The sequence below is a fragment of the Erythrolamprus reginae genome, chromosome 3 (genome assembly GCF_031021105.1).
Source record: "Erythrolamprus reginae isolate rEryReg1 chromosome 3, rEryReg1.hap1, whole genome shotgun sequence".
In the NCBI taxonomy this organism is placed as follows: domain Eukaryota; kingdom Metazoa; phylum Chordata; class Lepidosauria; order Squamata; family Dipsadidae; genus Erythrolamprus; species Erythrolamprus reginae.
Window position 1 is genome coordinate 97,387,350 of NC_091952.1, and position 24,040 is coordinate 97,411,389.

General features: G+C 39.5%; 1 protein-coding gene and 1 long non-coding RNA gene across 7 annotated transcripts in view; one reads left to right on the forward strand and one right to left on the reverse strand.

Annotated features, from left to right (window-relative positions):
• Window positions 1-628: 628 nt before the first annotated feature.
• Window positions 629-3,532, reverse strand: LOC139165755 (uncharacterized). Its single transcript, XR_011558795.1, has 3 exons — window positions 3,214-3,532; window positions 2,241-2,362; window positions 629-1,555 (listed from the first exon to the last, which is right to left on the reverse strand). It is a non-coding gene; the product is annotated as an uncharacterized lncRNA (long non-coding RNA).
• Window positions 3,533-3,570: 38 nt separating this feature from the next.
• The window catches only part of CEP350 (centrosomal protein 350), a 115,418-nt gene continuing 94,948 nt past the window's right edge, over window positions 3,571-24,040 (forward strand). Inside the window, exon 1 of one of the 6 annotated variants that reach the window (XM_070746270.1) lies at window positions 3,571-4,082. The gene's annotated coding sequence lies outside the window, so the exon portion shown is untranslated. Of the gene's footprint in view, window positions 4,083-17,537; window positions 17,731-17,834; window positions 18,056-18,258; window positions 18,281-24,040 lie in introns of those variants that run through there. The other 5 variants (XM_070746269.1, XM_070746274.1, XM_070746273.1 and 2 more) reach the window with 5 other exon arrangements.

Consider the following 24,040-nt stretch of genomic DNA (forward strand, 5'->3'; position numbering starts at 1 on the left):
TAGACTGTCCCATTACAAAAGACATTTTGATGCTGTGTGGTTCAAAATCTCCAGAATCTGTCAGACAAGTCCTAGCCCTTATCTTCTCAAACTTGGAAAGCTGCTTCACAATGGATGGAAAAGGGGATTAGCCGGCTTGTTTCATTTCCCACAGTTTTTAAATGCATCCCATGCCATCTCGTCCCATCGGATTACCATCTGGCAGGTTTTATCTGTGGAAGCCCTATTGTAGCGATCATCTATCTATATATCTACACTATGTTGTCATTATAGGTAGTACTTTCCACATGTAAATATCATCTGAATCTCTTCAGTTGTATCCAAGATTCATCAGGTTTTACTACACAGTGATCCTCCATACAAGTTTAGGACAGGAAATGGCAAGATTCATTTAAGAAATGCTACTAGCTAACATTTAAAACATGTCTGGGCATTTCTTAAAATAGTAATATATTAAGTTAAGAATGTTTTTCTGGTACAAAGTACCCAGGGCATTAATAGTGGTTAAGGCACCAGGCTAGAACTCAGGAGCCTGTGAATTTTAGTCTTGCCTTAGACATGAAAGAGATGGATAAGAGGCTGTTTAAGTTCCAAAAAAGGAGGTTTTACATAAAATAATTAGAATAAATAACGAAGCCAACCATCTTTATTTTGGCTGAAGAACTAACAGATTCACAAATTCAACAGATTTGACATACAATAAACAATTGGGACTCAAAAGTCCTTTAGTGATCTGTCTCAAATCACAGAGAAAAGAACTGAAACCATCTGCTCTCTTTTATTTTAAGGTTATTTAGATACCTATAAAAAACAGAAATTCTTGTATGATTACTGTATTTTTGGAGTATAATATGCATCTTTTTCCACCCTAAAGGAGGCTGAAAATTTGGGTTCATCTTATACTCCGAATGTAGCTTTTTCTGAAGCTTTTTTTCCAGCCATAACAAGGTGCTAATGATCTTCCCAGGCCTTACCTTGCCGGCTTTTTCATTGTTACTTTCTAGTCTTTGCAGCCTTTTTTTTCATTGCTCTACTTGCTCCAAATAAGTTTCTTTCCAGCACTAACAAGGCACTAGTAATGTTCTGAGCTCTGACCAGCTTGCAGGTTCTTTCATTGTTACTCTTTCCGAATAAGGTTTTTTTAAGCCCTAACCAGGGGATAAAATAATGTGTAAAACCAACCATATTAAGGTCGCTAGCCAGATGAATACCTGATAGGCAGATTTCCCCCCCTTATTTTCCTCTCCAAAAACTAAGGTACATGTTATACTCCGAAAAATACAGTAATTCACGTAGACAGTTATTCATACATTGTGCCTGTTACATAACATAGCAAGAGTAATGATAGTACATCACAATATAATTTCAGTTTTCCACTGTTTTTCATAAAAAGTTTAAGATGTGCATTATATGGTAATTAGGACTCAGAATTAATATAATTACCAGCACATATTTAAAAAACATTTATGACAATTTTGTGCCTCTTATGTTTGAATTTCCTCTTTGATGATTTCTTACTGAATCTGTGATGATTGTCCAGCTCCAGAATCTCCAACTACTTTCACCAATTTTTGCCAATGTTTTTATTAAGACATAAAAAAGGAGAAAAGGTACAGAGATGTTATCCAGCTGCACAAAATATATAATAAAGAGGAAGAAATCAAAATGGTCCCATTTTATAAATCAAACAAGATCTATTGATCTAAAGAAAATAATTTTAATAAAAATAAGTCACCCTGAATAAGAAGTGCAAGATTAGAAACCGTACTGTTATAAAAAAACCAAAGAATTAGTGGGGATAATCACAATTGCTCACTTTAGAAAAGTATAACTAATACCAAAGTTATCTTATGCACCATTATTTAAAAGGTTCACTGATATGTTTATTCCTCAACCCTCAGAAAGTTTAAAATAAATCAGTAATTGCTTTCACTTTTAACCATTTGCAATTCTGAAAAATGGGTATCTATCTATCTATCTATCTATCTATCTATCTATCTATCTATCTATCTATCTATCTATCTATCTATCTATCTATGACATTGGGGGATCATGGGAATCCAGAGCAGCTTTCAAACCAGTGTAGGGTCACTAGGCTTATGAGAAAGTGCCTACAGTTTCACTAGATTCAAGACTGATGTTCTGTTAACCTGCTTTCTGTTCTCACAGTAGCCAACTTAATTTAATATTGAAGAAACCAAGCTGTCAGATGATACGGCTGTCGGCCTTTGGTCACCAACCTTTTACAACAACAGAAAATATTTATAGGACTCTCCTCTTCTAATCTGTATCTTCCAGAGTTTGGCAGGTCTTTGCACTGGGCTATGAATAAATGAAGTTCTGTGTCTGGAAAGCCTTCACGCTGGTAATGCAAAAAAAAAAAAGTTGTTATGTAGAACAACTCCAGTGGATATTATATGGCTATGAAATACACAATTTTTAAATAGGGGTAAGGAAAAATGGGAAAGGTCAGACAGGGTTTCTCCTGGCGAGTTGGAAGCCATTAAATAAGTAGAAAAGTGAGGTTCTTGCACCCTATTTCTCATCCACTTTCCCCCAGGTTTCCACATGAGATTGGGAAATTAGGGTGGATTTGTAATCTGCATTTTATCTGTCTTGAAACCCTGGTAGAAATGACAGGGGAACACAACTTTGAGCCTCAGGATTCCAGGCAGACTCTAGTCGCCTTCCAAATGATGCTGCCAAATTATACTTTTTCATATGAGACAAGAGGAAAATTCTGAAATCAAAGAGCAAAGCCATCTTCTCTGGACCCTTGTGATTTACATGGATACATCCATTCAGTTTTATTGTCTTCTTTTTCCATCCCTTGTGTGTGTGTGTGTGTGTATAACACTCTTGAACCATTTCCAAAAACAGATGAGGGTTGGGTTTTTTTCCTCTCACTTCTTCTTTGTATGCTTTTTAACATATGGTTTAAATCAAGGGTCACTTCTCTCTCTTTTTTCTTTCTCTCTTTCGTCTCATTCTCTGTCTCCATCATTTCTCCCTTTTTTCTCCCCCTTTTTGCTCTCATTTGTCTCTCTCTTTCCCTTTCATTTCTATTCTCCTTTACCCCCTCCCTCGTTCTTTCCCTCCATCAGTTTCTCATTTTTCTCTTTCTCCTTTTCTCTCACATTCCCTCCCTCTCTCACTTCTCCCCCCTCTCTTTCCCTCTGTCTCTGTCTCTCTGGGTACAAGCAGGCAGCCTACCCAACTTCTTCTGAGCTTATCCTCCGGTTTTATGCAGAACTGCACCACTTCCGGGATGGCAGCTGGCCAAGCAGGATCGCCTCCCTTCCTGCGCTCTGCGCCGCGAAGTCTCTCTGGCCGGGCTCCGCTGCCTAAGATGCCGAGGGGACTTGGAGCCGCACCGCAGGTCTCCCCTGCCGGCTGGATGTGCCCAGGGGAATCCTCCTTGTAAGCTGCTCCCAGAGGCTCCGCTCCGCACCCAGCAGCGAAGTATCCCATTCCAGGCACTGCCTCAGCGCCCCGCATCTGATTGGTTCCCGGACTCCCTCTGACTCCTCCCATTCGAAAGCAAAAAGGGGCGCGGAAATGCCTCCAGCTGGTTAAATTTTACCCAACAGAAAACCAGAAGCAACTCCGGAGGCGGGACTAACGGTGATGCAGGCGCTGCTGAAGAAACTCCTCGTGCTCTCTGTGTTTGAGGAAGGTGGGGGCGAGGGGCGCGCGTTAGTGCGACCAACTGTCAAAACGGTTGAGTCGGTGCTCTTGGAAGAGGTCGCCTTGGTTGTATGATACAGTTGTCAGAAAGGACGAACTCTTTATCGGCAAACTCCTCCATTTGCAAAGCCCCAGTCTAATTTTCTCCCCTGGGTTTGCTTTTCTTCGGCTGCCGAAAAACACCACCTGTCAGCTCTTTGGCCAGCATTTTCGCCAAAATGTAGAGTCCAACGCCTTGCGCGTGTTGAGCTCCGTTGCCTTCCTTGCCAGTCGGACAGCCTCGCCACCTGCACGGAGAAGCAAAAGGTGAAAAAGCGGCAGTTGCGTCGTGCCTGTTGCTTGACTGATGGCGCTGCCTACACTTGAGCTCTCACCTCGCCCTCTCCACATTTCCCGTAAGCTGACTTAACCTTCTTTGGGAATTCGGGGCGGAGCCTCTCCCACCCCCAGTGGGGGGAAATTAGGTTGGGGAGCGGGGAGAGAATTGGAAGACTGAGAATGGAGGGAAGGAAGGGAGGGAGGAGGGAGAAAGGGAGGGAGGGAAGGTGTTCTGTCAGGCTCTCTGGTAGACTCCTCCCAAAAATTCACAGGTACAAATTTCAGACACACACACGTTTGAAAATTCAAAACAATGTTATTTATAAGGAAAATTCACCTAATTAACCTAAGCCCTCTTTTAGTATAGCAAAGAGCACTGGTCTCCAAACAAACTGGTAATTTGTACAAGTCCCTTATCAGTTCTGTGATACTTAGCTTGCAGCTGTGAGGCAATTCACAGTCTTCCTTCTTTCACAAAGTGAAACACACTTTGCTCTGGTTTAGTTTCAAAGGGGGGGGGGGGGAAGCAGCACACAAAAGGTCAAAGTCAGTAAAGCAGTCAGGAAACACAACGAACAGAAGATCCTCCACAATGGCCAAACCCACAGGCTGCTATTTATAGCAGCCTCACTAATTACCACAGCCCCACCCAACCACAGGTGGCCTCATTTTCTTTCATAATAATCTCTCAGTTGTTGTTGCCTATGCATTGCTCTCCGCATATGTGGCTGTATCATTAACTCTTGTTCTGAATCCAAGGAGGAGCTAGATAATTGATCTCCTTCTGAGCTGTCTGCCACACTCTCCTCCTCCCTGTCACTCATCTCTTCTTGGTCAGAGGAGCCTTCATCAGTAGATTCCACTGGGAGCAAAACAGGCCTGCTGCATGTGGATGTCTCCCCCACATCCACAGTCCTTGGGGCAGGAGCTGGGCCAGAGCTAACCACAACACTAAACAGACGATTTTAATCTCTTTTCACCAAGGTGGCAGGCATATGAATTAAAGAAAAAAAATACAAATAAAGAACAAAGCTCTCCTTTAAAGCTAACAGTCCTAATTTGCAAAGAATTTTTTTCTTTGTTATATTAACTGCAATATTGTTTTCAAAGGAGAGGACTTTGGAATGTTTTATGTAGCCTAGAAGAAATGTTTGGAAATAAAAGAGGCATAACAGATTAACAGAGTTGGAAGGGACCTTGCAGGTCATCTAGTCCAACCCCCTGCCTAAGCAGTAAGACTCTATATCTGCCTCTACCTAGGATCAAACTCATAACCTCCTGATTGTGAGGCAAGAGCGCCACCTCTAGGCCACAGCATCTGGGTTATTACTATGGATGATTATAGTTATTATAGGTTAGTATGGTGGATCCTACTGCTCAGAAGTTTCTTCACAGTTTTATAGTAATTAAATAAACAAACACAATAGAATAAAAATGTAATGAACATTTTAGAACAAATTTTATTGTAAAATTTAGCATGAAGAATTTATATGAAGAATGGAGGAATTAATGTTATTACACCCGCCATCATCATCATCATCTTCCTAGTGTTAATCATGCAGGTGCAGATTACAAATAAATTAAACAGAAAAACAAAGAGATTATGTATGAATTCCTTGGAAAGAAATAAAGTGATTATCAAAAAGCATGGGTTTGTTAAGAAGACAGCTACTGGGCTAATCTTCCAGGTACACAAGATAGGAAAAATGGCAATACAGTATAACCTAACTATATTGGAAAAATGCATCAAGAGATCTCTCACAAACTCTTTAATGCCTGAAAAATCATGGAAGATCTTTTCTGATTTTCTCTTCCAGTTAGGCAGCTGTGGACTCCCCCACCTTATCTGTTGTGCATCTCCTCCCCTGTATCCCAAAATCACATTATTTGTATCCTATATTTATTATTTTTTACAAATATCTCAAGGCAGTGAAGATATGTGAAGTGTGCAGCGGCTGCCAAAAAAGCCAACACAATTCTAGGCTGCATTAATAGAGGGATAGAATCAAGATCACGTGAAGTGTTAATACAACTTTATAAGGCCTTGGTAAGGCCATACCTGGAATACCACATTCAGTTTTGGTCGCCACGATGCAAAAAGGATTTTGAGATTTTAGAAAAAATGCAGAGAAGAGCGACAAAGATGATTAGGGGACTGAAGGCTAAAATATATGAAGAACAGCAGCAAGAACTGGGCATGGCTAGTTTAATGAAAAGAAGGACCAGAGGGGACATGATAGAAGTGTTCTAATTTCTCAGGGGTTGGCACAAAGAAGGAGTCAACCTATTCTCCAAAGCACCTGAGGGTAGAACAAGAAGCAATGTGTGGAAACTAAACAAGGAGAGAAGTAACATAGAACCAAGGAGAAATTTTCTGACAGTCAGAAGAGTTAATCAGTGGAATAGCTTTCCTCCAGAAGTTGTGACTGCCCCAACACTGGGCGTTTTTAAGCAGATGTTGGATAACCATCTGTCTGAAGTAGTGTAGGGTTTCCTGCCTAAGCAGGGGGTTGGACTAGAACACCTCCAAAGTCCCTTCCAACTCTGTTGTTGTTATTATATCCAATACACTTCCTCCTCCTATTTTCTCCACAACAACTCTGTGAGGTGGATTAGGCTGAGACAGGATGATCGGCCCAAAGTCACCCTGACAGATTTGATAGCTAAGGCAGGGCTCACATCTCGTGCTTTCTGGCATGGTGCCACATCATATTTGCACATACTGTACCACTACAGTTCTTTCAGTGATGGGCTGTAGGTGCATCTGACAAGCCCCTGCGTGCCCGCGTGTAAGATTTGACTTTTGCGCATGCGCAGCAAATGAAATCTTCTGTGAGGACACTCATGCAAGCGAGATTTTCACAATTTTCGTTGTTTTTTGCTTCTGCGCATGCACGTTCATCCTCATGCAGGATTTCACATGTTGCACATGCACAGAAGCCGAATCTTGTGTCGACAGGCATACGTGCACCCACTGGACATGCCCAAACCAATGACGGACTTGGAGGGTGCACCAGTAGCACCGAAGACGACCAGCCCTTCACCAACTTGATTTCAGCAAAGTATTAACAAAGTACTTCCTAATAATTAACCTAATTAATTAATTGATAAAATATGATTTGGTGATGCAACATTTCTAGCAACTCTTCGACAAAGCTATTTTGATGTAATTTTAAAAATAATCATATTTCATAAAATATTTATTATTTCCTAATACTAGAGGTGCATAGAAATACATACCGTATTTTTTGGTGTATAAGACGTACCCAGATTTTAGAGCAGGAAAACAAGGAAAAAAGTATTCTGAACCAAATGGTGTAGTATTATATTGTTTAATAAAATACCAGTGTAACAGAATACTTTTTATAAACTTCAAACTTGACAGCTTCAAGACTTGTGGACTTCAGCTCCCAGAATCCCTCCACCAGTCATGCTACCTTGTGAATGGGAGTTGAAGTCCACAAGCCTTAAACTTGCCAGGTCAAGTTTCACCCAAACCCAGCTTATTTGATCCCTATGACAATCATTAAGTGTTGTACTTCATGATTCTTGACAAGTGTATCTTTTCTTTTATGTACACTGAGAGCATATGCACCAAAGACAAATTCCTTGTGTGTCCAACCACACTTGGCCAATAAAAGAATTATATTCTATTCTATTCTATTCTATTCTATTCTATTCTATTCTACTCTATTCTATTCTGAACAATGTCCCACAAAGCAGAGAAAGAAAGTAGTAAGCCTAATAAATTAAAGAAAGAAAAACAAGCACTGTTTATATGTTTCTGCTCTTAGAACAATATGTCTATCATCCAAAAAGATGCTAAAACATCTAGATGAAATGTTTTACTATTAGGCAGTGAATACAGATAACAGAACACTAAAAATCTAACTTAAGGAATAGGGGAAATATACTGCATTAATTAATAAAAATATTTTTGGCACAGAAATTGAATTGTTAGCAGACTACTCTGGCTATTTTTATTTTTGACCCTTTTTGCAATTTGTATTAAGAATACATTTTTACAAATAAATATTGAAAAAATGGAACAGCTTTTAGAATGCTTCATGTAAACATTCATATTCTCTGTGAACCTTATCTATACATCTTCTGATTATATTTTTGTTCATTGGTGCATCTGAGGGGAGATCTGCTAGTAGGTCATCTTCATTTGTGTTTATTGAGATTTGGAGGGGGCTGTTGAAGTGAAAGAGTCCCCCAAACACACAAAACGTCTCTTAGATCTTGGAACCAATTTGCTGGTTCCTGAGGAAAACGCTATGTGTAAATGCTTAGGTGAAGAAACCTTGCAAACAAAACCACACTTGGACTATAAGAATTGTTGTATGACCTTGCTCAAGGCCCTTGGTTAGCTTTTCAAACAAGAGGTCTTATATCTTGGTACCAAAATAAAAGTATAATTATGTTTCACACCTTATGTCCAGTGACTTATCAGCTTCGACACCAAGCAAGACCCCAGTTTTGGGGAAAACATTTGATGGTAAGAATATCTGTGCAACTTGTCTCAAAATTGTCATTGATTGCAAACCAATTTGCTAATGTCCGAACAAGAATGATATTGAATAAGGAATATGTATAGTTGCAGGAATTTTAATTTTATATTTCAGGCCCATGTTTTAATACTGGGTTTCCTTTTGCAGTTTCCATTAGTTGTATCCAATTTCAAATCATAACACTAGGCGGATCTGTGGCTCTATGTATTTCTGGATGATCCTTACTTTGGCCTCAACAGGTGGAACATGCTTTCCCAAAATACCATTAGACTTCCTTTTATGCTGGTCTTGTATCTTCTTTGGTTTCAGCTATAGTATCAGCTGCTTTGTCTATTTTTAGGAGAATTGTGCAAGAGTACCATGGAGTGGAAAATTTTCCACTCTCCCTCTCTAACTTGTAATAAATCTGACTGATGTAAAATGATAGCATGTTTCTTTTCATATTACCATTCTCTCCCTCACTATTAGTACTTTCTGGTACATGTATTTCAGTTTTCCTAGCTGTGAGTCATTTGTATGTAAGCCTGTAACAGTTCATTAAAACAGATTTAAAATGAGAGGTCATTTGGTTCTCTTCCTTACCATCTCATTTTGTTCCCAGAAGGTAAACGCTTTTATTACAGTATTTTATTTTTTATATTTTAAAAAATGTTTTGTTTTGTTTTTCCTTGCTCTGTGTTCCATTATCTTTTTTTTCTTATTTCTTTTGCCTCAGTTTCATGCTTTAATGAAAAAAAAAATCTAAAATATTAAGGAAAGGAGTTCTATGGTATGTTGATGAACTAAATTTAAAAATGCTTCTAGTGAAGATGTTAAAATCTAGAATATAAACTATAGCTGGACATGGAATATTTAAAAATATAAATGCTATTTTACAAATCGATACTAAAAAACAAATCGAAATTTAAAAAAACAGTCATTGGGAATCATATACATACTGTATATGCTTTCAATAGTGGTATGTATGCATATGACTTTTGTATAGAATACCACTTTTTCTTTTTTAATAAAGATCATTTTGACGTAATTTTATTAAAATCTAATGTGTATTTTGTGGCAGAGCAAATTTATACAAAATAAGATGTTTCTGGGTCCTGTGGAAATTTTAAAACTTAGTTCTATGATTATATTGCTATTAGTTAACTGTTAGTAGCAACATTCTCCCTCTGCTAAAACATGATTTGCTTTGTCAGATTTGGTTTGTATCACATAAAACTAACTATTTATAATTAGTGTGACTTGTGAGCCCAGACAGTTGTGATTTGGTCAATGTTAAGTTAAGGTTTAATAGGATATGCAGAATGCTGTGAGCAAACAGAGGTTTAATTATTGTAATAGAATATTGGTTTCATGCACTAGGTTTCCCTCGTTGCCTTACTGGTTTGCACAAATTATAATTTGTTAATAGCTTTGAGCTGGGAAGATGATGAATGAATTTTGGCTATTTCTTGCTCAATAAAAAAATGGAGAAAATTGGAGCATGTAATAAAGAAAGGAGAGCTTATCACTAGTTTGTTCAAAGTCTGTATAAATCTGTTCGTTGTTAGTATATTATACTATATTGGACACAGAGAAGCAATCATCTGTATTGGAAATTCCTTCATTTTAATGACTGTTAAGAAAAATATTGACTTTAAGAGTAGCTAGATTTTTCAGGTATTTTAAGAAATGGGCCTGGAAAGTTCATTACATCATCCTTTATTTTATTTTATTTTCCTTATTCCTTACGAGGCTAGCAGTGTGTGTTGTTGTTGTTGAGTTGTTGTTTTTGTTCTTGTTAAGTGGTTTGCTTAGTGGGATTTTTTTGTAGAAATAGCATAAGTTAAAACTTTATCCTTATGACTTTTAAGAGCCAATTTGACTGAAAAAGCTCTAAAATTACTTCTTTGATAATAGTTTGATGCTATATTGGTAACAAATAAAATAGAAGATTTTTTGTCAACCAAAATTTACTCCATGATATTATTTGAGCATCAAATAGAAGCCACTAATTGTACAGCATCAGTACAGTAATGTCCCATAGTGATGTTTTATCCTTTTGTACAGTAATATCCCATAGTGATGTTTTATCCTTTTGCAATGTCCTCAGGCTATATAGTCTAAAAACAATCTTATACTGTATATTGGGTAAGTTGCTGGATGTGTAATTCCTGATACTCTGTATTTAAATGAAATTACTATCTTTTACTGTAAGTATCAATAATATACATGCACCCTTGAAAGTTATGCTTTCTCAATGAGCTGTGTTCATATTAAAAGGGGACATTTATATAATTTATTTAAAATAATATCCATGGGCTTTCGGGATGTGGGCATATGGCTTAAAAAACATTTAGGCCACCATACATAGCTCCTTGCTAATGCTTTCATGTGCACTATCCCTGGGTGTCCTATATGAAGAATCCCTTACTCTTTTCCACAGACTCTGTGGAAAACTCTCTTCCCCCACAGCGAACACCCCTTCAGCACAGATAGTTTGGTCTGTTTATTTTTAAAGGGTTTAAATTCTTCCCGCTCTTCCTTCTGTGGCCATCCCCTTAACATCCTGTTCATGACTTTGGACTGCCTAAACAAGGGGCGGGAGAAATGAACTACTGTCAGTGGCCAGCAGGCTAAAGGTGTCGCCCTTAAAAGCAGCTTCTCTGCAGCCTGCCGGCAGTCTGAATTGATTACAACTAAGAGAAAACACAAGTGCTGAATTGTTCCTATGTGTTGCCTCTTCCTTCACTTGCGAATCTAACAAATTGTTTCACTTAGCAACAGAAATTTTAGGCTCAATTGTGATTATAAGTAGAGGACTACTATCTGTATCATGCAGCAGAGATCAATGATCAATTAAAGTGCTGGAGGTGGATGATCATTTAGTGATAATGACAATGGGAGTATATAATTATGGGTAGGGGAGGGCAATGTATATTCTCCTCAAAAACAATATGGATAGGCATGAAAGACTGATTATCAATATAGTATTGGATGATGGGCTCCTCAGATCAAATGACACACAATGTAGCATTGAAAAAAGATGACAATTTTTGGAGTATGACTATAATGTGCTTATGACACAGCCATATTAAAGCCTTCCAGACTTCTCTAAAAAGGTTAGAAGCTGCAAAGACAGAATTATAGAAGAATTATTGAATCTAAGAGACAGGGACATGATGAGAATGTTCAACAAAGTGAAAGATTAAGTGAATCAATCACAAATAGAGATTTTTGGATATCAGCAAATGAAAATGGAGCAGAAATGTACACTTTCAGTTAAAGTAGAAAATATTTATTGCTCAGGACATGAAAACCTAGCAATTACCTTTATTTATTTATTATTTATTTATTATTCAGATTTGTATGCCGCCCCTCTCCGCGGACTCAGGGCGGCTCACAGCAAGGCATAAACAAACCTTGCTTTCATAGTTGTAAAGAATATTGAAGAAATAATATTTGGGTATAGTGTCATCTTTGATCAAGTATTATCAATTAGATTTTTATGGAGAATTAGAATTCATAAGAAATACTGTATAAGGAAGGTATCAAAGTTGTAGATAGCTTTTGCCTTTTAAGATTAATCACCAAAAGTAGAGGAACTAGCAATCAAGACCTAGCAATGTAATAGCTACCATTTGGTAGAGCAGCCATTAAGGCATTTAAACAATATTCAGATGCCATAATGAGTCCATGTCTACAAAGACTGGAATAGTGAAAGCAACTATATTTCTTCTGACACTCTACGGAAGTGAAAATTTCAACCTGGAAGAAACAGAATAGGAACTGTACTTAAGCTTTGGAGCTTTGGTATTGGAGAAGACTCCAGAGAATATGAAAAGCCAAGGGGAAAATCCTAAACAAAGCATTCCAAAGTTCTCACCCAAGGCACAAATAACTGGGCTCAAATTATATCTTACTTCAGATGCATAATGCAAAGATCTGGCTTTCTACAGTTGTCTATAATGCAGAAAAAAGTACATGTAGAAGGATAAAAAGAAAAAAAGATGTTGGATAACCATTTGTCTGAAGTAGTGTAGGGTCTCCTGCCCAAGCAGGAAGTTGGATTGGAAGACCTTCAAGGTCCCTTCCAACTCTGTTGTTGTTATTGTTGTTATTGTTATTGTTGTTAATGATGATGGTGATCTTTGGTATTACTTTAGTATTTAGTACAATGAGTGACTAAAAAATTGATATATTGTTGGCACTCTCCCCAAAATAGCGAGGATGCTTTGTTCTATTTATAGGTGAATATTGGTAATTGTGTGTGGTGATAGACTTCTTCAGCTTCAATGGTATGAAGGGATGTTAGAGCATGCAAAAACATTGATGTTTAGAACCTGTCTAGATCTTCTTTCCCTGGATTCATATGGTTGTTCACCACAGCATATAGTTAGTTTATTAGGTTTATAGTTTATTAGATTTGTATGCCGCCCTCTCCGAAGACTTGGGGCGGCTCACAACATAACAGTGATACAATACATTAAAAATCCAATAGTAGAAAGTTAAATCAATTTAAAAAACATTAATAACATAGTAAAATCCCTAACTATACAGTCATACACATTCAACCTAATCCATCATACAGTAAGGCCGAAAGCATAATAAAAAGGGGGGGGGAGAAGGTAGTAATTATTCCCACACCTGGGGACAAGGGTGGGTCTTCAGCATTTTACGGAAAGCGAGGAGGGCCGGGGCTGTTCGAATCTCTGGAGGGAATTGATTCCAGAGGGCCGGGGCTGCCACAGAGAAGGCTCTTCCCTTGGGTCCCACCAGCCGACATTGTTTGATCGACGGGACCCGGAGAAGGTCAACTCTGTGAGACCTAATCAGTGGCTGGGATTCGTGCGGCAGAAGGCGGTCTCGGAGATATTCTGGTCCGATGCCATGTAGAGCTTTATAGGTCATAACCAACACTTTGAATTGTGACCGAAACTGATTGGCAGCCAGTGCAGGCTGGCTGGTAAAGAACATGTTTGTTAATGTCTAATGTATATGTCTGGTAAAGGACATGTTTGTTTAAGGAGCTAAAGGCTAGCTCTATGTGTACATCTCAAAGCACCTTTTAAAATTAGAATCTCAGATAGTATATAGCCTTGTTGTACAAAATGTTGTTGTGTATCCAGTTTTCACATATGCCCTATTTAAAAAGTTTTGAAACATCAGTTCAAGATTGTACTTGAATTACATTAGACTTATATGGTAGAATAGGGCTATCAAACTCATGGCCTGCAGGCCAGATGCATCACGTGCTGGCCCCACCATGCCGTTTAGCCAAGAAAATAAAAGCCACCAATATGTCACATGTTGCTGGCATGACAAGGCAGGATTCACACCCCTGTGGTAGAACGTTAGAAAGGAGGCAATATTAATGGGAATTATTTCAATTTTATGTTTCATTCTAGATATGGTATATAAGTCATTTTGTGGGCGTGTTTTACGGTTTTATTTTATTTTTTAATTATAATTTTAGAATTTTAAGCTGTCCAGAGTTACTTGGTTGAAGTTTCCTTGGCTACAGAAGTCATGTGCAATATGTTTGATTTTTGTTTTGTGTATTGTATGAACTCAGTTTTTCTTTCTGTTTATATATCATGGTTTATAACTTAGTGTAACCTATGTATTCAAATACATCAAATTTTATTTTTTTTAAAACTGAGGGACACAGTAAGGTAGAGGACATAGGCAACCAGGAGAACTACAACATGCTAATGGAGTAACTTTAATTGCAAGGGATAGAAACTGAAAAATAATTGATTTCCCCCTCGCTTGCTACTAAATCATTTTCTTTCAAAGAGTAATAGAGCGCTCATGCATGTCCAGTTTAAATATAAGTGAAGAATAATATCCAGGAGGTTGCAGTATAAGGAGAAAAGGGGTCTCAAGACCAGGACATTGATCTTCATCTCAATGTTTTCTCATCAAGCTCTGTTATTTTAGGCTGCTCAATTATATAGTTCATGTATCTTTTAAGCCAAAGTTTTGTTTCATCATAGCTCTTTTAATAAAATACAATTAGTCATGTTTGAATTAGACATTAACCATAATTTATAATGGCTGGATTAATACCCAATATTAAGCCATCGTTAGGTGTGTGTGTGTTGCAGAATATTCAGCTAAAAAACTTTATTATAGTTAGACTGGTATGTAAATTCAGCTACAGTTGTGAAATTAGGTGTTTGCCTTAATGGAATTTCATGATGCTTACTACAGAGTAAAATATTAATATGATTACCTTGACTATAACTGCATCACAATTTAATTTTGGAGATGATTTAACCACGCCCATGACTAACCATAAATCTCTGAATTCTGTGATATTTCAGAGGCATATACATCATAGTTCCCTCTAAGCTGAGCAGTGAGCAATCGCTCACTTAAAAATCATCATCAACTCAGAGTTTTCCAAACCTGCCCAGAAGCCGAGAGGGAAAGAGTGAGAGGGAAGAAGAGAGAGAGGAAGAGAGGAAGAGAGAGAAACAGATAGAAAAAAGAGAGGAAGGAAAAGAGAAAGAAAAAGAATAGGAGTAAGGAAGAGAGAAAGAAAATCAAAATCTAGTTTGAAACTAGCTCAACTATTTAAGTGGCATTTTGATATTGATAGAGTTGCCCTATTATGAGCTCACTGTTATAGACACACAGTACAGTATTTTATTTTGAAATTCTCTGAGGCAAAACAGGGTGGGTTGTTTGTTTGTTTGTTTGTTTGTTTATTTATTACATTTCTGTGCTGCCCAGTCCCAAAGGGACTGCCGCTCAGACACTATACTTTTCCGCCCACCTCCCCAAAAAATTAGAGGGAACACTGATATACATGTATTGGCTTAATTACAATGCTTATTTGAAAAACAATCCTAATTATGTTTTACAAGAAAACACGTTTCAGAGGATTCAGGAGAACCTTTTTTAATCGGAGAGTTGACAATCATGTTGTACCACTTTTATAGCAACCCATATTCCGAAATGCACCCCAGTGATCTAACTTTAGAATAGAATCGAGCTGGAAAGGACCTTGGAAGTCTTCTAGTTCAAGCCTTCTGCTGAAGCAGGAGAACCTATGCTATTTCAGTATAAGTAGCTGTCTAGTTTCTTTAAAAAACTCCAGTGATGGAGCACCCACGATTTCTGAAGGCGAGCTGTTCCACTGGTTAATTATCTTTACTGTTAAGAAGTTTCTTCTTAATTCCAGATTATTTCCCTTTGGTTAGTTTCCAACCATTGTTTCTTTGTCCTACCCTCTGGTGCTTTGTAAAATAATTTGATCTCCCTTTTCTTAGTGGCAGCCTCATCCTCGAATACATGAATCCATATCGCATCTCAGACATTAACACCCTTGAAAACGTCCAAAGATACTTCACCAGAAGAGTCCTTCACTCCTCCACTCGAAACAGAATACCCTATGACAGTGATTTTCAACCTTTTTTGAGCCGCGGCACATTTTTTACATTTACAAAATCCTGAGGCACACCACCAACCAAAATGACACAAAATGACACTCTAACACATTGTGATGCATTGTACATCACCCTCTGCGGGGGCCTCTTATAAAAAGAAAAAGATCAAATATCTATGTTTGGATAAACATAACCAGCTGAGGCTTTATCTAGTGGTGGCAACATTTACCTCTGGTCATGACCGGGATTAGAAATCAGGACCATGGGGAGGAGCAGCAGCTTCAACTACTCACCACGGCCACACAATGACAAGTGTGCGGCAGCCTGAGTGGGAACCTTCCTGGGTGTGGATGAGAGGTGGCCTGCTATTGGTTCATTGCTAGTGGTTGGGATGAATCCTAAAAGGTGATTGGTCAGTGAGCGTTCCCTGTGCCTCTACTGTCTATTCTTCCTGTCGCTGATAGCTGGAGGGATTGTGAGCGGAATGTTTATGTTTGGATGGGGGCGGCTGGCGGCAGGCCAGATAAATGGCCTCTGCGGGCCGTACCTGGCATGCGGGCCGTAGTTTGGGGACCCATGTTTAATTTCCCCACGGCACACCTGACCATGTCTCATGGCACACTAGTGTGCCACGGCACACTGGTTGAAAAACACTGCCCTACGAGACTAGACTTTCAATCCTGGGCCTAGAAAGCTTAGAACTAAGATGCCTTAAAGATGATCTAAGTATTGCCCACAAGATCATAAGCTGCAACGTCCTGCCTGTCTGCGACTACTTCAGCTTCAACCACAACAACACAAGAGCACACAACAGATTTAAACTTAATATTAACCGCTCCAAACTTGACTGAAAAAAATATGACTTCAGTAACCGAGTTGTCGAAGCGTGGAACTCATTACCTGACTCTGTAGTGTCTTCCCCAAATCCCCAACACTTTACCCTTAGATTATCCACGGTTGACCTATCCAGATTCCTAAGAGGTCAGTAAGGGGCGAGTACAAGTGTACTACAGTGCCTTCTGCCCCTACCCTATTGCTCTCCTATATCTATTCCTATATCTCTTCTTCTATTCTTTCGTTCATATGTTTTATTCCTATATCTTCTATTCTTTCTTAGATATATTATACTATGAGTACATTCTCTATAACCTTCATTATGTATTTTACCATATGTATATCCACTAAAACCCTCATTGTGTATTGGCCAAAATCAATAAAAAAAAATAAAAAAAATACTGCTATCATGTCGCCCCTATCATGTTTTCTTTTGATAAACTCCTTTACTGTTTCATTTTTTTTTAAAGGAAACCTCGGTCGGTGGGAACAATGGCACCTTTCAAATGAAGCTCAAGATACATTTTCGTGTTTTCTTTCAGGCGTTTCTTTCAGTGAATCTTTAACATTCTCCCTACTTTCATCTACAAATCAAGGCTTCCCCCGCAGTTTAATGTCTGTAGGGAGTTGGGGGGGGGGGGCAGAGGTGGGCGGAGCATCTGTCTCCAACCACACTCAAGATGACCGGAGCGTCCAGAAACCGACTCGTCGCGAGCCGTATTTGGAAGGTCTATGACTTCTCCGAGGACATATCGCGAGATTTCCAACCGCAGCTCCCGCCCTACCGCGCGCCCGCTGCTAGTCCGAAGCTCCCGCCCCGGCGTTTGCGAGTCGATTAACTGACCGCGTTAATGGCGCCGGGCCCTTAAAACGGCTTGGTGGGGGTGGGGTGGGGGCTTCCGTTTCACCCCAGCTCTGAATCCCGAAGGTTTGAGGGGATGAGCCGACAACCTCCGTCGCCGCCAGGAAGGAGGAGGAAGGAACGGAAGCGGCGATAAGAATAGGTGAGGCGGCTTCTCCAATTGCGGGGAGCCTTCCAACCACCCCAATTGGGGGCTTATGGGCGGAAAGCGAGAGAAACTTGACAGGATTTCCGGCTTTCGGTTCCTGGGGATTCAGAAACAGGGTGAAGCGCTGGGAGGCTGTTTCCTACTCGCCTGCTTCGGAGTTTGTTGCCTCTTGTGCGTTTTTTCGCCGCCCCCTTTTCTGCGTTCGGCAGTTCGGCCTGGATATTGTCACGGCTTCTTCCTGATTTAAAGGGGGGAAATTATGATTGAGGTCCCCGAATGGGAGAACTCCACCACCACCCGCTTCTACCTCCTGTTTCAGGTCATTTTATACTGCAGGGATCCAGAAGGAGCTAAATGTATATTTGACTGCCAGAAAAATCCCGAGGCTTACATTGTATGAGATGGGGAGTGGTTCTGTTAATTTTATTATTTCCAGGAACTAGCTTGAAATACAAAGAACTGAATACAGTATACTACTTATTTTCATGATTTCCCATCAATACTAGGGGCAAAAACTCGTGTGTAAAATAATGTAAGTGGCCAGGTAAGGTTTTTCTCTCCAAGGAATTTACTTTTCAGCCCTATTGTGTTTTATTCTGTTTTAGCAAAAGAGACATTTTACTGGCTTCAAGTAGTCCTCAATTTATAACCACAATTGAGCCCAAAATTTCTGTTGCTAAGTGAGACAGTTGAGTTTTATTTATTTATTTAACAGGATTTATATGCCGCCCAACTCCAGTGGACTCTGGGCAGCTAACAAAATTTAAAACAAGCATAAAAAGTAACAATATCAAAATAAGAATATAGAAACAAATAATAGCCCTTAAAATAACATAACATACACTCAACCATTCATGGTCCTAGGCCCACTGGAAAAGCCAAGTCTTAATGGCTTTCCGGAAGGCTGGTAGGGAGGGATGGGGCAAATCTCTAAGGGCAGTTGGTTCCAAAGTGTTGGAGCTGCCACAGAGAAGGCTCTTCCCCGCAGTCCCGCCAACCGATATTGTTTGGCAGATGGGACCTGGGAAAGGCCAACTCTGTGGGCTCTTATTGGTTGCTGCGAAGTATGGGGTAGCAGGCGCCAGGCAGTCCCGTAAATAGACCGGTCCTAAGCCATGTAGGGCTTTAAAGGTAATAATCAACACTTTGAAAGGGGTCCAGAGACCAACTGGTAGCCAATGCAGCTCCCGGAGAGTTGGAATGATGCAAGTATACCTTGGTACACCCACAATGGCTTGTACCGCTGCATTTTGAACCATTTTGCCTTATTTTATGACCTGCCTTGCTGCAAGTTGCTAAGTGAACCACTTCAGTTGTTAAATTAGTACCATAGTTTTTGAGTGAACCTGCCCTTCCCAATTGACTTTGCTTGGGGGTGCTTATAGAAAGAAGGTAGGATGTTTCCTCATGCTGCCCTGTTGGGAGGTAGCAGGTGATATCTGTTTTTGCATGCTGTGTTTGAACATGGGGATTATTTGTTATTGTCTTGCATAATAGCTGTTTGTAGACTGATTTTTCTATGTTTGTCTAATTCATACCATAGGATGGTGCAGTGAATTTGGTACAATTTTTATGTGGTACAAAGAGTTACCTGTTTGTGTTCAATTGGCTAATGTATTTCATTGGGTGATTGTGTCAAAAGCCATTTGGAAATCAATATTATCTGATGTATTAGACTGCCAGCATATCTTTATTTTTCTCAGAAAATTATAAACAGTTGGGGAGAAAGTACCCCATATAGAATTGATGTTACAGAATATAATGAGGAATGTTATCCAGATGCATAATTTGCAGAAAGCTGTAAACTAGCCAAACATAAGAATCATTAGTAAAATGGGTGAAGAAATATTTCCCTTGATTTGTCCTCAATTTCTTACCTATGAGCTTTAGGGAGTGCGCCCTTGTCCTAGTATTGTGTGATAGAGAAAATAATTTTTCTCTATCCACCTTTTCTATCCCATGCATGATTTTATACACTTCGATCAAGTCACCCCTTAAGCGCCGTCTTTCAAGGCTGAAGAGACCAAGGCGTTGCAACCTTGTTTCATAAGGGAGATGCTCCATTCCCTTGATCATTCTTGTTGCCCTTTTTTGCACCTTTTCCAGTTCCATTATATCCTTCTTGAGGTGCGGTGGCCAGAACTGTACACAGTACTCCAAGTGTGGTCTCACCATTGATTTGTACAGAAGCAATACAACACTTACTGACTTATTTTCGATTCCCTTCCTAATCATGCCAAGCATGGAATTTTGCTTTTTTTACTGTTGCTGCGCATTGGGTTGACATCTTCATTGAGCTATCCACCAAAACCCCAAGATCCCTTTCTTGGGTTGTCTCAGAAAGTTTGGTCCCCATCAGTTGGTAGGTATAATTGGGGTTCTTTGCCCCGATGTGCATAACTTTGCACTTGTTTAGGTTAAAATGCATTTGCCACTTTGTTGCCCACTCACTCAATTTCGAGAGATCCTTCTGGAGCTCCCGACAATCAGTTTCACTTTTCACTAGCTGGAATAATTTAGTGCCGTCAGCAAACTTTGCTACCTCACTATTTACTTCTACATCCAGATCATTAATGAATAAATTAAAAAGTAAAGGTCACCACTTCTCACTTCTTTCCATCCAGAGAACTGTCCATTTATTGCCACCCTCTGATTCCTACAATTCAGCCAGTTACCAATCCAGGACAAGACCTGTCCTCTAATTCTGTGGCTGAAGAGCTTTTTTAGGAGCCTTTGGTGAGGGACTTTGTCAAAAGCCTTTTGAAAGTTAAGATATACTATATCAACTGGGTCCCCTTTATCTATGTGTTTATTTACACCCTCAAAGAATTCTAACAAGTTAGTAAGACATGATTTGCCTTTGCAGAAACCATGTTGATTTTCTTTCAGCAATGCCTGTTTTTCTATGTTCCCAGTAATTTTATCTTTAATAATGGTTTCCATCACTTTACTTGGAACTGAGGTTAAACTGACTGGTCTATAGTTTACTGGATCACCTCTGGATCCTTTCTTGAAGATCGGGGTTACATTTGCCTCCCTCTAATCCTCAGGTACAGTGCCTGATCTTAGAGAAAGATTATATATTTTAGCTAAAAGTTCAGCAATTTCACACTTTAGTTCCTTGAGAACTCTAGGGTGGATGCCATTTGTTGACATTTAAGTTTAGAGAGGCATGCAAGAACATATTCCTTGTTTATCTCTATTTGGTTTAATTCTTCTAATTCCCTCCCTGGGAAAATTAATTCAGTGGCAGGCAAATGCTCTCTATCTTCCGCAGTGAAAACGGAGGCAAAGAAGTCATTTAGCCTCTCAGCAATCTCATTGTCTTCTCTGATTATTCCCTTCTGACCATTGTCATCAAGTGGCCCAACTGTTTTTCTGGTTGGATTCCTGCTTCTGATGTACTTAATATTACTGATGTATTTAATATTCTTTGCTATATGCTCCTCAAAATCTCTCTTGGCTTTCCTGACTATCACCTTGCATTTGGTCTTCCAGAGTTTGTGATCCTTCCTGTTCTCCTCCCTAGGAAGAACCTTCCATTTCTTAAATGAGTTTTTGTTCTTTCCAATAACCTCCTTTACCTCATTCATAAGCCATACTGGTATCCTCTTGGACTTTTCAGTCCTCTTTCTTCTTTTAGGAATGCATTTTAGTTGAGCCTGTTGTAACATATTTTTAAACAGTTTCCAAGCATTTTGGAGGGATTTGACTTTTTTAATTGTCCCTTTTAGTTTCTTCTTTACTATTTTCCTCATTTTGGCAAAATTCCCTCTGTGAAAGTTCTCTGTGTTAGTTTTCACTGACAATTTGCTATCCATGGTTAAGTTGAAGGTTATTGTGTTGTGATCGCTGGTTCCTATGGACTCGGTTATAAAGACATCATGAACCAAATCCTGTGCATTAATTAGAACCAAGTCCAGGATCCCCTTTCCCCTGGTTGGTTCCATGACCATCTGCTCAACCTTCGGGGTCCTGGACTTTAATCTTCTACCTAGTAACCTAAATTTGGCTTCCTGGACCTTCCGCTTAGCTTTCCCAATGTCATTGGTACCGACATGTACCACAACTGATGGCTCCACCCCAGCACTATCTATCAGCCTGTCTAGATGCTTCATGATGTCCACAACCTTTGCATCCGGCAAGGCAGTTTACCATGCGGTCAACACTTCCATCGCAAACCCGTCTCTCTCTATTTCTAATAATCGAATCGCCCACTACAATAAGCCCTCCTCCCACCACCTGTGGAGAAGTATCCTCGGTGCAAGAGGATATAAGCACATCCTCCAGGGAAGGGGTCCCAACTAAGGGAGCCTATCCCTCTTCCACAGATTGATGTCCTCCCTGCCCAAGATCCCCATTCTCCAGAGCAGCTGGGAAACTGCTCAGCATGGAGTGGGATGCTCCTACTACATCCCTGAAGATCTTATCATGCCTGACTATCTCTCTCTGCTTCTCCAGATCTGCTACCTTGGCTTCAAGGGAAAGAACCTGTTCCCTGAGAGCCAGGAGCTCATTGCACCAATCACACACCCAAGACTTCTGTCCAGCAGACACATGTGACACTCAATAAAAAACACTGGGAAGTTCCCCTTCATCTGCCGGCTATCTAACTCCATTTCTTATTGCTATGTGCTTACTGTTATTAATATACAAATTACTTTTTGAAAAAAAGATATTTAACTTCCTATTCTAGATATCGATGATTTTTTTGATGGTTTTGATAAGGTTAATAATTTTATTCCTTTACTCACTTCTATTGATTTTTTTTTTAAATAAACCACAGCTTTCTAGGTTGTTCAAATTTTTGTTTTGGTCTTGGTTTACTTTTTGGATTTTTTTCTTTCTTCTTGTTTTAGGATTATATCAAATGAATCTAATTAAACAAGAAACTCACCCACAAACTTACCAGGGCTCAGCAGGTCTTCTTCCCAAGATTCCTGCCAAGTTCTTTTCTCCCTTTATATTTTCTGTTTTATTTCCTTTTTTTGAAAATGTTCTGCTTAAATAAAAAGCAGTTGCCTCTATGCTTCCCAAGGAAGAAAAGGGGCATGCTCAAGTGGGTTGTGCATGCATTGCAATATGGGTTATACGGGCAGGGTGGAATGCTAGGCCCAAAACAGGACATGGTGCTCCCCTCCACAGCCCCTTTTTGCTCCTAGGAGGCTGCAGGGAGGCCTACTAGGCCCAAAATGAGGCACAGGGGAGCTCAAGGGGGTCACATGCACATGTGGGTGGTCATGCATGCTTGCACAAGGGGCAGGGAGCACGGGGAGGTGTCACACGCGCATTGCATTATGAGTGCAGGAACTTTTGGCACACAACAACAAAAAGTTTAGCCATATAGACTAACTAGAACCAGTCCTTCTAAACTTCACAAATCAGACCAATTTAGTCAGAAGCTGCTATATGCTTTTAGTCCAGTCTAAAAGCATATTACTTTCGTTTACATTGTTTTGAATATGTGATACAGACCATTGTTTTGAAGTCTTATTCAGAAGACATAGTGGGCTGGGGTTAACAAAAAAGTGCAGTTTAAAAGGACGATTTGCGACCTGAACTGGAGGCTATGGGTTCTGGTTTGACAGTAACTTATAAAAGATTCAGGTTTTATGTAAGCTACATCTACTTGCAGTTCCACTCTAGGAATCCCAATACAGTGGTACCTCGAGATACGAGTTTAATTCGTTCCGGACCTGGGCTCTTAAGTCGAGCAGCTCTTATCTCGAACGACTTTTCCCCATAGGAATTAATGTAAATAATTTTAATTGGTTCCAGCCCTCAAAAAAACTCACAAAGTTAGTCTAAATTATGCAGAAAGACATGTTTTTAATGAAGAAATGTACATGTACAGTACATATAAATGAATAATGAAGTTTCTTTCACTTAACTTGTAAACTTTCTTAAACTTTTAAATTTACATATGTTCAACTTCTCTGCCACCCAATCCTGTAGGACAGAGGTCCCCAAACCTTTTTGCACCAGGGACCGGCTTTAAGCGATCAAGAGAGGAATGGGTGAATGAATGGACGGAGGGTGGGAAGGAAGGAAGGAAAGAGGGAAGGGACAGGAACAGAGGAAGGAAGCAAGGAAACTTATGAAAGGGGAGAGTAAGAGAGGAATGAGTGAAGGGAGGGAGGGAGGGAGGGAAGAAGGTGGGAAGGAGAAAGAAAAGAAGAAATAGAGGAAGGGAAGGTAAAAGAGAGAAAGAAAAAGAGCAAGAAAGAAAGAAAGAAAGAAAGAAAGAAAGAAAGAAAGGGGGAAGGGACAGGAACAGAGGAAGGAAGCAAGGAAACTTATGAAA